Source organism: Artemia sp. Qi Xiang Cuo, chromosome 7 (assembly GCF_049724085.1).
Source record: "Artemia sp. Qi Xiang Cuo chromosome 7, ASM4972408v1, whole genome shotgun sequence".
Taxonomy (NCBI): Eukaryota; Metazoa; Arthropoda; class Branchiopoda; order Anostraca; family Artemiidae; genus Artemia; species Artemia sp. Qi Xiang Cuo.
The window spans coordinates 44803471-44817159 of record NC_142800.1 but is presented as its reverse complement, the minus strand read 5'-3'; the positions used below and the strand labels follow the sequence as shown (position 1 = coordinate 44817159).

At 33.9% G+C, this 13689-nt stretch overlaps 1 protein-coding gene across 2 annotated transcripts in view; it reads left to right on the top strand.

Annotated features, from left to right (window-relative positions):
- LOC148950321 (uncharacterized) overlaps positions 1–13689 on the top strand; it is an 84113-nt gene that overhangs the window by 56055 nt on the left and 14369 nt on the right. For both annotated transcript variants that reach the window (XR_016142000.1, XR_016142002.1), the window contains one exon: positions 5280–5484. The gene's annotated coding sequence lies outside the window, so the exon portion shown is untranslated. The remainder of the gene's footprint in view (positions 1–5279; positions 5485–13689) is intronic.

Genomic DNA, 13689 nt, shown 5'->3' with positions numbered 1-13689 from the left:
ATCAATATAATATCTTTAGAATTATGTCATTTTTTGGCTGGAATTTTGAATACAATGGAGATGGATATGATAGTAATCTTACCTGTTTAAAAAAAAAAGAAGAAAATTTCCAACACTATAAAGAAAAAAACCTCTGTAGTCCTTTATGCTGTGATGAAATTTTTATTCCTGCTTAGACTTATTGTGATGTTTGAGTCAAGAAATACATTATAGCTTTTGCAGTCCCTGCTAACATAGCAAACATGACTTAAAATATATTGCTAAAATACAGTTTAAAATTTGTCTTGATTCTCCAAATGCTGTTTGTTAAAAAAGTACACAAATTCCGAAAGAATTTGAAGTTAATATTTGAAATAGTGGGCAAGTTTTAAGACTAAATAAGCTTTCAAATAAAAATTCTGGAATTTAATTCCACTGTGACTTCATTGTATTTTTCTAGGAGTGGAAAACTGATATTAAAGAGGACAACCCCCTCTCCTTCTGCGCTTTTTCAAGAGTTTGTTTGCTTAAAATATTTTGAGCTGTAGTATTTCTGAAAGACTTTAATATATGAACTGCAGTACTCATTTGTCACATAGAGGCCCTTAACTAATTCTTCAATGCTATTTGCTAAAGATCAATGTAAGGCAAGTGAGATTCATTAATTTGCTGAAATAGATGCTCTTATCCTAAATTTCCTGTTAAAAAATGAATGAAATCAAACTCAAAAACAAAGAACACAGAAATGAAATTTTAAATCTGTAGCCAAACAAAGAGAAAGAAATTGTGTTTGTTTTATACCTTTTTCATATGTTTGTAAATAAATTGTACAGATTAGTGGTAAACACATCTAGCTTATTTACTTTTTACAGAAAACGCTACTTGAGGCTGAATCAGTTTCCTCCCGGTTATCCATGCTTATTGACTGCAAGATGTGATCATGTCACCTTCTCGTCATCTCTGTAAGTTATATTAACGGCTAATCCTCCCTGTTGGATTTCTTGTCTAATGTTTTTTATGTCAACGATGTATCCAGATCTTCAATGAAATCGCTAAAACAAAAAAAAAATGTTAAATTGGAAAAATGGTAAAACGTTAAATCATTCATTTTATATTCTTTTAGTATGTAATGTGCTTAAATTCGATGTAATACTGATGAAAATCCTAATGTTTTATGTTTAATTGAATCAAAACGCTGTTAGCCAAATGTTTGTTATTGTGGTGGAATATGGCTACTTAAAAATTGATTGGGAAAATCAACTAATTAAAAGCCACATATCTCTGATCAGGCAGGGTATTTCAGTAAACAATTAAAAAAAAGAAGGTTTCTGTATAGTAAGATCTAGTCTTTTTATATTAATTGTTGGTAGCAAAACTAAGAAGAAGATACGTTGACTGTTGCTTGATTTTGATTGACAACAAGGACAAAAAGATAAATTTGAAATCAGGATTGTGAATTTGCCCGTTTCAAAAATAATTACCAATGCATTTGTATTCTGCTGTTTACTTTTTACTCAAATCGTGTGTTTTATTAATCCGTCGCCATCCTATATAAATACTCGCTGATGCATTGAGGATTTATTTATAGGTTTCTCGCTTTTGCTGTCTGAATCTTAACCAACTAAGTTTCTTTAGTCAAAATTCACTATTTCTTCTGTTAACTAAGATAATGACCAATGGCCGGGAGGAGGTACACGTCTGATTAAATATAAACTAGTAAAATAAAATCCTGCATTTTATGGGTATTGGGAATATATCTAGAAAAATTTCTTGTTCTCTCTTGAAATTTGGAGCTTGGTTTAAAGTCCTTAGGAAGAACAAAGTGGAGGCTTTTCCTTTATAATTTTACTGTAAAAAATAAAATGAGTTTAACAATGCTATGTCGGGTGTCTTGACTTTTACCTTGATTTTGGCTTGGCTGATGTGTATTCTAGCTCAGAAAAGAAAACACTTTAGTTCCAGCACATCTGTGCTTGTCAAAGACAGACTCGAATTTCTACTTTAAAAAAGAAAAACAGTAAATATTCCAAGAGTTAGTTAAAAAAGAGGGTTTCTGATTTATCAGTTCAGTCCAATTTAAAGTTAAGCAAGATTTTAAAACAATCATTATATCTTCCGCATGAGCTTCAAAAAGTCCTTGCAAATTTATGTTGCATAATAGTTTTTATATTCCCAGCTAGTTAAACCAAACCTTACCAAAAAGCTTATGCAAATCACCATATGAACGCCCGCCCTTAGGCTTAATTCTAGGGGGGGGGCTTACCTTGTCTAATTGACACTTTTAATGCTATATAATAGAAGTCTCAAAACAAAAATATAAAAAATAAGGCAGCATCATTCAGCCAGGAGGGGGCTGGTGCCCCCTTATGGGCGTCCATGAATCACCATATAATAAATATAGTGACACTTCGAGCTTGATTTTTGGCAGCCTTCTTTTATGTTGCCATATGTCATTAAATTATGTGCTGATTCCTCCAAGAACTGGTTCAATGATAGTTGTTGGTTCAAAGAATCTGCCAAGAGGAATATGAAAATAGTTTTGCCTGATAGTACTGTGGGATGACTTCCTTACGGAGGTGCGAACTGCAAAGCTATTGGTAACCTTCTTAGAGGCGATCTGAATATTTTGGCTGAATCGATTTAGATTCTGACGATTAAAGACACACGGTCCTATGGTATGGCATCCTCTATGCCACAACTAAAGCCAAATATTAGCCCTAACCATATTTATTTTTTTTTAAACCTGAAGTTGACTGTATCCTCATTTGATTTCTAAGCCTAAAGTTAAACTCATGTGCACACATTTAGTCACCTATAGTATTTGGCGGCGTGTAGTATTGAATAGTTTTTATTGCGAGTGAGCACGAATGAAATCTAAAATAAATGTAGTTTTTGCTTATTATGGTGTGAAACGAAACAGTTATTTCCTCAATTTTTGTCTCTCCTTTCTATTATCACCAATAATGTCAATTATCTTGCACCTTCTGTTGAAATTTATATTTGTACAGAACAAAAACACACATGAAGGTGTTGATCATTTCATTTGGAAGGAATATAGCCCCGCTTTTCTGCTCGTTTGTCATTCATCACGAATATTACAGCACCAATGTAATGAAACATGGTCCAGGTATGGTTTAAAAATTGGCCTTGTTGATTCTAGATTACTTATTTGTTTTTTTTAGATATTCAAGTGTGATCTCAGGTTAAAGAAAGTGTTTTGATTGAAAAGCAAATTGGTCTTTGAAATACCTGTCAATACATTGTATGAAGACAAGATACAAATCGGGAGGTATAATGAGGAAAATTCCATACAGATTCTTGTGATTGCCAAAAAAAAAATGGAGAAGGGATCAGACCAGTTTGGTTAAAATAGACCAAACCTTCAACCAGAATACGATATGATTCAGAATAGATCCCGTTTTTTCGCAGGATCTACCACTCTTAGGCTTCCCAGGCACTTTTGTATATTGCAAATCTTATTTATTGCTATTAAAAAAAAAAAAAAAAAAAATTAATAAATAATTCATGCAACACTAAAAATTTACTTCGTCTTGAAAGCCTAATATTTATTTAAACTTTTTATTTAAAAGAATTCTTTCTTGGCTAGATTGAACTTAGATAGGCCTTATGGACAATTTTGAATTGTTCACGAATGGAACACAACAGAAAGTATTTCCAAAATGTGTTGGAAGAGATCACGTAAGATACTACTATTAAGTTCGTTATGTACGAAACAAGGCAATTTTGGCTTTTCTGTCTGTGGCTCCAAAATTTGTCTGATATTTACTCGCTAAAGTTAACTGCTTAAGGCCATTTAAACTAAGAAGCTCTTTACTTCTTCAAAAAGAGATCAACATAGCGTCTAAAGATAGCTAGAAAAGCAACTATAGGAACTAAGCGATTAGTTTTCCGGTGAACCGGAGATTATTCTGTTATAGGGAATATATTTTAGTCGAGAGATTAGGCAAAAAAGGCCTGTTGGTAATGGGCCTGTTGGCTTGAAAGTGTGTGTTTTACCATGAGATTCAGTACCTGGTCATGAATTTATTTGTCTTGGTTTCTTTATCGTTTACTGTTGCTTTTTTTTTTTTTTTTTTTTTTTTTTTTTTTTTTTTTTTTTTGTATGCACGTTTTAAGTAGCTCAATAAAAAATTACAGATAGCTAATCATTTAAAATTCATTTTTGTGAAGAATATGCCAACTTCCAAAGGTTGGTTTTAACAGAGCAGGCAAGATTAGGAATTCGTTCGAAACATAGACATTAACTTAGTAAGAAATTTATAAAAACGTGACATATTCATAGTGAAAAGGAAAAAAAAAGTTTAGAACAGCTTGATGGTTTTCATTGACACAAGCTACAAGCTGTAGATATCCACTCGGCTATTGAAAATATCGACGGGGACACTTCCATGAATCGTTTTCCTTCTGTTTCGCAAAGTAAAATCAAAATTTGGCTGCATCCTTTCTACCGGATTTTTTTTTCTACAGAACCCCCGTATTTTCTAGATTTTACCCTTTATGTCAATGTTTTGTAATTCAAAAATATTTAAATCTTCGAGGAAGGTTAAGCTGGATAGAATCAGCAACTTACAATTGGACGTTCGAGTGGGAGTTCATTGTATTCGTGACGCAACTTATTAGTCAGCTTAGATTGGCTTTTAAAAGCATTTGTCTCACTGAATCAGGGTCTTCTAAATGGCAACTGTCTAAGGTGCGTGTAGGCTGAAATAAATACATGTCTAATTTGGCTTTACAAAACTGCGAAGTATTTTTAGGCATAACAGCTCTTTGAAGTGCATTGTAAAATTAGGGAGGATAACGTTTTCTTTAAATGGCATGTTAAAATTTTAAGTGCCGTCTAAATTAACATTTAATCGATGTTTTTGTTTTTGCTAAGAAGAATAATGGGAGGTTGCGTAACAAAAATCTGTAATTGAGGGTGCTCAATACACGTCTCCTACTCACTCGACAGACAGTACCAAGTGAGCTATGACGGCATGACTTCTCAGGCATACCATCGTAGCCTAGGTTTTGGCTCTACTGACACCCTTGATAAAAAACACCTTAATTTTATTCCAAGCTGTTTTTTAGCGAGTAAAATTCGAAAAGGAAACACTTACCACAATTGAAAAAAGTAAAATGTGTTGTTGAACAGAAAAAAATAGTTCTAGTTTTTGGCAGTTTAGGGAAACACAGAACATTCATTTACTTTTTTGTGTATGTGTGTGTTGGTACAGTTTCACGAAATAGAGGTTGTAGTTTCTGTTGAGTTCACACAAATCTTTGCTTAAATATCCTAGTTTTAAGAAGATGGACTGCGGCCTAGTCTGATTTTCTTGCATCGAAGTAAAGGGAACAAAATGGACTTCACGAGATTTTGTGTACCACCCAGATTAAAGAAGAAATGAAGTACTTTCTGAGACTGCTGGATAGTGTCAGTGCAACTACATGACAAGATACCATTTGTTAATTTGTTTGTCAGATATGGTGAAATAGACATGAATGGTAATTATCTTTTACACAATATATTCTTGTTATCTAATCCTTACGACTTTTGGATGACAATGAACGGCATTTTCGCCTTAGTTCGAACTGTCAAATCCCCCCCTCCCCCACTATCGTTTCCTAGCCATAATCAGGATATTTTGCAGTTTTAGATTTTTCTTATATTTCAGTAGCCATTTACGAGAGGAAAAATTAATCTTATTGAAGGAATTTTAATGCTTTTCCTATCACATGTGTCTTATCGCATAAAAAAACGTATTCAGAGATAATGATGATTAGGAAGTGAACTAATTGGTGTCACTGCTGAAATTGAACACTGTCAGCTAAAATGCATGACTGTATATTGTCAGAATGTAGTCTAATAGATAATTAAGCGATGAAATGCCATTTTTATAAAAAAATAGCTACATTTTTTTGTAGCGACCAATTATATATTAGAACTGGCCCAGAGATCGCACTGGCTATACAGGATGTACGAAAAAATGAAGGAAACAAATACCAAACAACCTTGACGATGATTTCAGCCAAGGAATAATACAAAAAAGTAGATAATTTTGATAAAGGTCTCGACTAAGCTATCTTCAGTACCCCTGAATATATATATATATATATACTGTGATGTATATATATATATATATATATATCACAGTTTATAGAATTAGCAGTATGATCATTCCCTATCTCACCCATTATAAAAACCCGGACCGAGGTGCGAGTGCTCAAGAGAACGTTTTTGCATATATAAACATAAGCGGCATTAGATCTTTTCACGGGTAGACAAGTCTGATTTCTCTTGGACGCGAAACTTACAGTTATAATAGAAATAAGTGGAAACCCGCTATTACGAATAATGCACTTTGTAACCGTCTTGGACACGAAACTTACAGTTATAATAGAAATAAGTGGAAACCCGCTATTACGAATAATGCACTTTGTAACCATTTCTCATTGATGGGCGGAAACAGACTAACCCGCTAATGCAGAAATAAGTAGGAGGAGGTTTTTGTTCGCACCGAGAATGAAGACCAGAAATGATCTGCGATAAACTTACTGATAATTCTATAAACTATGATATATATATATATATATATATATATATATATATATATATATATATATATATATATGATATATATATGTATCTATATATATCTATATATATATATATATCTATATATATATATATATATATATATATATATATATTAAGGGGATCTGAAATTAGGTTGGGGGCACTGACATGACGAAAAATGGGGACTGAAAACGAACTTTTTCCGACAAGATAGATCATTAAACCTGAATTTGTCGGGCCTTGGGGACTGGAGTTATAAATACATTGGCTTGCTCAAATATTGCGTAAAAACTTGCTCTTTAAGGCTTGAAACTTAATTCTGTAAATTCCTGGGCTACGAAGCTCTAATATATACTTAGAATTTTAAGTTAGGGCTTAAGAATCCCTTAAAACTAACCGTAACTTCCTGTTTAACGGATTCCCTGAGTAGGACCACAAAAATTTTCTTTTTTTTAAAGGTTTAAAATCAACACCGTAGAACCCATGAGGCAGATGTATAAACAAATGTTAAGGCAGAGGGGTGTAAGTCCCTCAAAAATGGTACAAAAGATCATGTTTTTCTGTCGGTTTGAAACTTGTGTGTAATTTATTCAGACAAGGGAAGCTAATACACAAAAAAAAAAAAAAATTAAAAGTTGATAATAGCTCATAATTTTCCTCGTTATTTTGTCAATTTGTTTACTTAGGTTTATTTTTTCAGTCTTTGTTTTTTCGAACGATAAAGAATATATTTTCTGTAGTCTAATCAGTTTTTTTTTTTTTTTTTTTTTTTTTTTTTTTTTTTTTTTTTTTTTTTTTTTTCAAAAGTGCATGTAGAAGCTTGTCAATTTAGACAGTCTATGCAGACATTCATTGGCTATTTTTGAACATTCATTCCTGTGAATAATGTTACCAAAATTTGAAAGAAAGTAGGACATTGGAAAGGAGTGAAATTTTTGCTATTTGAACTAACATAGATTACTATGAGTTAAAAATCACTTACAATATAGCTCTACCAAGCAGAACAAAAAAACTATAAAAAAAACTAAAGTGATTTGTTCATATGTTAATGTTTTGTCTAACTTTTCTTTTGCCTATGAAAATACAAGTTCTACAAGATTAAAGAAAAATATAAAAAGATGATATATAGAAATGTTAAATTATAGAATTATTATCTATAGATTATACTTAATTAAACTAATTAAATAAGTTCCTGGGAAATTTGATACCAAACTTAAAAGAAAATAGTATGCTGGAAAGAAGTGATATTTCTGCTGTTTAACTAACCTTGAATTACTACGAGTTAAAAAGTAATTATCGCTGACTATACAGCTCTGCCAAACAGAACGTGCAAATGCAAAAAAAAAACTGATGATTTTAAACTTATTCTACTTATTTAATGTATCTGCAATTTTTTTTCATTTTGTAAGGGATTTTCTTTTATATAACTAAATCAGTGGACGATGGCGTAATGGGTATGAATGACTTCTTTCTGTCAATGACTGCTTGTCATTGATAAATAAACTAATACTGCGAAAATACCAGTTTTTATGGTCTTTTTTTTGTATAAACATACATGAACGAACGGCCAAATGTGAATTGTTCTGCATTTAAGAAGTTTTGACCATGAGCGGAAAGTTTTTTCTTTTTTATTGTATGGTGACAGCTTATAAAATATTTTAGTAGCTGTTTTCGTGTTCCATGCTTTATCTAAAATAAATAAATAATCCTTGTTTAGGACACTTAGTGAAAACCTAGTGAAACTTGACTTAGTTTTCATTTGGCTTTTAAAAAACAAATTTGATAGAAAATCAGCCTAATGGGCCGAACGAGCTTCGCTCATTCCCTGGCACACGACATGCTTGTGTATATGTGATTCTCGGATTACGTATCAGAATAATTCTTTTTTTATCTTTAGTTTTAAGCCATGGGGTAGCTAGTCAGCAATTTGAATTGAATTAAGTTATTCTGGCTTGATTTCAAATTCCTACTTCCTATTTATCCTTAATATAGACTGATGAATTAATTGGACTTAGATTCTCTTGAATGTTGATCGAAAATCCCAGCATTATTTTACTTACTTCTTTTTTAAGCAGCGCTGAAATAACACGTTACTTCATTCCATTGTAATTTTGATATGTTTTCTAACCACAGATTTCGTTCTGCAAAGTTTTGTCTGTGATTCAATGTGATTTTCGCTGCCAAAGATGATGCGGTCACTCCTGATGAAAAAAGGTCTAAGTTGCTCTTTAAATTCATTTAATGTGACGTCATTCCAATGAAAAGTATTTTCCCAAATTAAGGCTTTAAATGAATTTTTAAAACGTTAGTGTATCATTTTTCAGAAAAAATTTAAGCCGTTTTTAAGAAAAAAAAATACAAACATACATACGCAATTATTGCTCGCTTGAAGAGAGAATATATGTTTCTCTGAAATGTGTTTTATTTGTATCATCCTTCGGTCAGCACGGTTGCCGAGCTTTGAAATTTTGTAAATATGTCAAAAATGTGTCATGAAGCATTGGCTGTTTAAACTAAATTTAGCACTATCATTTGATGATTTTATTGCCATCTATATGATTTGATATAGTTCAGTGAGATCGTCAATTTGCAGAGGGTACTTTCGTAGATTTTTAGGATTATTTAAACGATCTGCTAATACAATTTTCACTAGCATTATATGCCTTTATTGCTATCTATCTTTATAGTGCGTTGTAATCAAGGTCGTATCCAGGGGGGTTAGGGGTTTCGAACCCCCCACGAAATGTTCGTCCGACTCGTAAAAACGTAACAAAAATGGATATGAATCCCCCTCCCTCGAAAAAAATTCTTTTGTAAAACACCAAAGAAACAAATCTTGGAACGGCCTTGGTTGTAATCGTCAACATATAGACGGAATTTGCCTAGATTTATAGGATTCTTTTTTATTACTCACTTAAGAAAATTTTATGGCAGTTATCAGACAAATTAGGTGAAGTATCAGCCCCAATCAGCAGTTTGCAGGGCATTTCTCTTTCGTCTTCTGCTTATTGACTCGAGTGTTTCTAGCCAACCAATCAGCTTGTTTGAATTTTTGCTACTGTCATGTGATGAATCCTCTAATGATTGTCTCTGTGACGACCATCTCCTTACATTTATGATTACGTGAAGGTCCATCCTTAAAACTTACATGGAGAAAAGATTAATATAATTAGATGTAATAAAAAAAAATCTTCAAAGAAAAGTAAAGAGATATATTAAACCTAAATCCAGCAGAATTAGGCCATGATAAGCTCAAATAGAATTTTCGAATTTGAAAAACCCCTTTTCCAAGGGGAGGGAGGGGATAAACGCCTAGAACCCGTTGTATAAAAGATGTATTCAAGCAATATTTTTCATTAGTGTAAAATATGCCTATAGGACGAACCAAAAAAGATACCAAGCTATTGTTATTTTAAGCTTCCTCCGGGTGAGTGAGCGTAAAATGTTGAATAACAAAATTTAAATATTTCGAGGGGGCATCAGAATTTTAGAGATGCCTAGGTGGGACATTGACCAAAATCGCTTGGAAACCACTGATGTAACAATTTACTTTCATCTTTAAAGAGTTACTTTTTTCATTAATTTTGAAAAAGTCCTATGATTTGGCTATGATGAAAATTATAGCCATATCATAGAAGAAGAAGAAAAAAGTGAATAATTCAAAGAAGTAATGGTACTTGTATGGAATCTAGTACACACGTGAAATGTTAATGCTAGTACACACGCAAAAGTTTGATTAATGCTAATGAAATAAAACAAAAAGGATGAAAATATACAAGTTTAGAAACAAATTTGGGCGAAATTTTTGCACATGGGGGTGAGGGTAAAGCATAACATATATTAAATACGTAACCTATCATACGTACCTTTTTTTGCCCCTTCAACCTCTAAAACTAAAGACTACATAGTTTCCACGAAGTGAACTACTACTCATTAGCTAGTGGAAACCCGGTTTTGAATTGCATCTTTGACATTGTATATGCGTTTCTCTTCGCGTGTGTACTAGATTCCATACAAGTACCGAAATAAAACATTAACAACAAACCCAAAGTTTGTGAACTTTAATGGGCAAACATCACCCTTTACAAAACCCTACATGCACAATCACTGCTAGCCATCCTGCCATAGGCAACATGAATCGCAATATTGATAAAAACATATTGATAAGCTCTGCTTGATATAGATTTCATGTTTGTAAACATGTTTAGAAACAGTGCTTGCTCATTATTTTTCCTCCTTATTACTCAAGTGATTGTTACAGCTAAAGAGTCGGAAACACAACTTATTTACTCGTTCACAAAAAGTTATTTAGGGCCTATAAAGTGATCCGAAATAAAATTTTAGTATAATTTTTGGTTAGAGAAAGAATTCGGTTTTAAAAAAGACTCAACAGAATCATAGTTCCTTTTCTATCTTTACTCTTCAATATTTTTTAATTATTTGACTCTTGTTCAGTTAACAAACATTTACGTTTTGGTTCAGATTTATGTCGACACTATAAGTATTCGATTTGTCATTGTTGACAGTGCAGGAGCATACATTTCGTTTTTTAGCAATGTACAATAATAGTCTGTCTTCTTTTCGGTCGACAGAGGAAAGTGATATTTTGACAAAGAATATTAAAATGAAATACTATCAAACAAATAAATGGTTATCAAATAAATGCATCTTCATTTTAATCTGTTTTATTGGGGGGTCATAATATGTTTCCATCTCATCTATAACTACTACTGACAACTCGTCGTACCATTAAGCTGCCTGAGGCCAATATAGTTGTGCACGTTCTTCATCCACTTCTGGGAGTGCAAACTGGCACGTTTCGAAAAAAAAGAAGCTATTTAGTCTAGACATTTTTCAAGTCTACTAATTTTGTTTTCTCGGAAACTGATATTGGGGTAGGTAATACATACTTTACCGTCACCAAACTGAATTTGATTCCTTGACAATAAATGCAGACTGAATATAAGCAATTTGAATCAAATTCCAAGCAAAGATAGACTGATTAAGAAAATTAGAAGAATTTAAATGATAATAGATAATTAATAATTTTGCACAGGCTATAGACATAGACAGACATACATATTTTATTAAACTTACTCTTTTTAGCGCTAAAAGCTCTAATACCGATGGTTTTTACAAATACGACAAAGTTAAATAACAAATACGACAACAAAAAATTACTAAAACCATATTACTTTTCTTAGGATTTGTTGACTATGTCTGTAAAAAAGGGGACAAAGGAATGCTGGTAGCGAGTCGTACGGCATGTCACTGGGTTGTGCTTGTATTGTCTCCGGGTACGGGGCGTAAAGGGGGCTAGCGGGGGCAGGATCGTCGTGTGTTTGCTGCTACGGAGCTGGAAATGGCCGAACTGGCAAATAAGTGACGGCGTTTAAAACGCGACTCGAGGCCAAGAACCTTAAGCGCATTGTCATAAGTAGTGAAAGCCTGATCCAACATAATCTTACAAGCCCGTATTTGGATAGCTTCGATATCTTGACACATCCCAGCACTCAACTGTACACTAGGGCCCCACACTGGGCACGCATATTCGATGATGGGTAGGATGTAAGTCTTGAAGGCAAGCTTCATGGAATTCACACTGAACCCGAACCGCTTCATGGTAATCAGTGGCTGCAGCGCTGCATACCCTTTTCGCACAAGGTCACTTACGTGATTGTTGAACTTTTAGTCAATGGAGAAAATTACCCCCATAATTTTCTCACTGTCGACTGTTTTAAACAAGGTAGGGGGCTCCTGAAAGTCCGATTTAAGAGGGTTGAAACACTTTGCACTTCTGCTCATTGAGGGTAAGGCTAGCTCGCTCGCATTCATTCTGGAAAACCGTGGGTAGACTAGGATCAAAAAGGGGGATCGCTGATTGGCCTTCTAGTAGGTATTTGAGTAAGAATGACAGATCATCAACGAATTTATATCTGTCCTTGAAAGTACGCAGATAAAGTTAATCACAGCGAGGAGAATAATTCCGGCTAGTTCATTGCCCTGGGGGGCACCGCAAGTGATTGGGAGAAATACAGAATTTGAATTGTCTTCGCTAAGAGCGAAAACGCACAGCTCCCGCTGGGAAAGAAAATCAACGACTAGACGCAGCAAGCCACTTTTGGCGCCCATTTCACTTAGGTTATTGAGAGCGATAATGTGTTTGTTTAGATCGAAGGCTTTTCTGTTATCAGCGAGGGCCAAATCTACGAAGCTTTTCCCTTACTCGTTCCACGATAGAATGTCGTTATACAGACGCACTAAGTACACTGACGTCTTAGAGCCACTGGGGTATCCGTACTGGAAAGGGTCTATATTTGGTTCTATGTCACTCATTATTTGAAAAAAACTACGTTTTCTAAAGAGTCAAAGAGGCTGAGTCACAAATTTGAACCTTAAAACGTACAGGGATTAGGAGGTACAGTTGGGGGGATACCGCCCCCCAAACCTCCCGCTTTTGCAGCCTTTAAATAAAAAAAAAGTTTTTAAACTGAAAGTAAGGAGCGACATTAAAACTTAAAACGAACAGAAATTATTCCGTATATGAAAGGGGCTGTCCCCTCCTCAACGCCTCGCACTTTACGCTAAAGTTTTTTATTGTTTAACAAAATAGAGTTGTGAGAAAGTCAAACTTTAGCGTAAAGAGCGAGGCGTTGAGGAGGGGACAACCCCGTTCATATACGGAATAATTTCTGTTCGTTTTAAGTTTTAATGTCGCTCCTTACTTTCTGTTTAAAAAACTCATTTTTTTTTATTTAAAGGCTGCAAAAGCGAGGGGTTTGGGGGGCGGCAGCCCTCCAACTGTACCACCTATTCCCTGTACGTTTTAAGGTTCGAACTTGTGACTCAGCCTCTTTAACTGTATAGAAAACGTAGTTTTTTTTTCAAATAATTTCTGTACGTTTTTGTACAGTTTATTACTTATTATTGCTTGAATAACTGTTAGCTGATCGTGTCAGGAGTTAAAGTTGGGGGCTGCTGCCCCCCCCCCCCACCCCCCCCCGCTTTTGAAGATTCTTGTGTTAAGGCTTTTAAAGATAATCTTTTTTCGACAAAAAAAAAAACTTCTGGGAAAGAGCTGGAATTTTTGGAAGCTTGCAGTCGGTCTTGTCAGGTTAAGAGGACTATTTTGA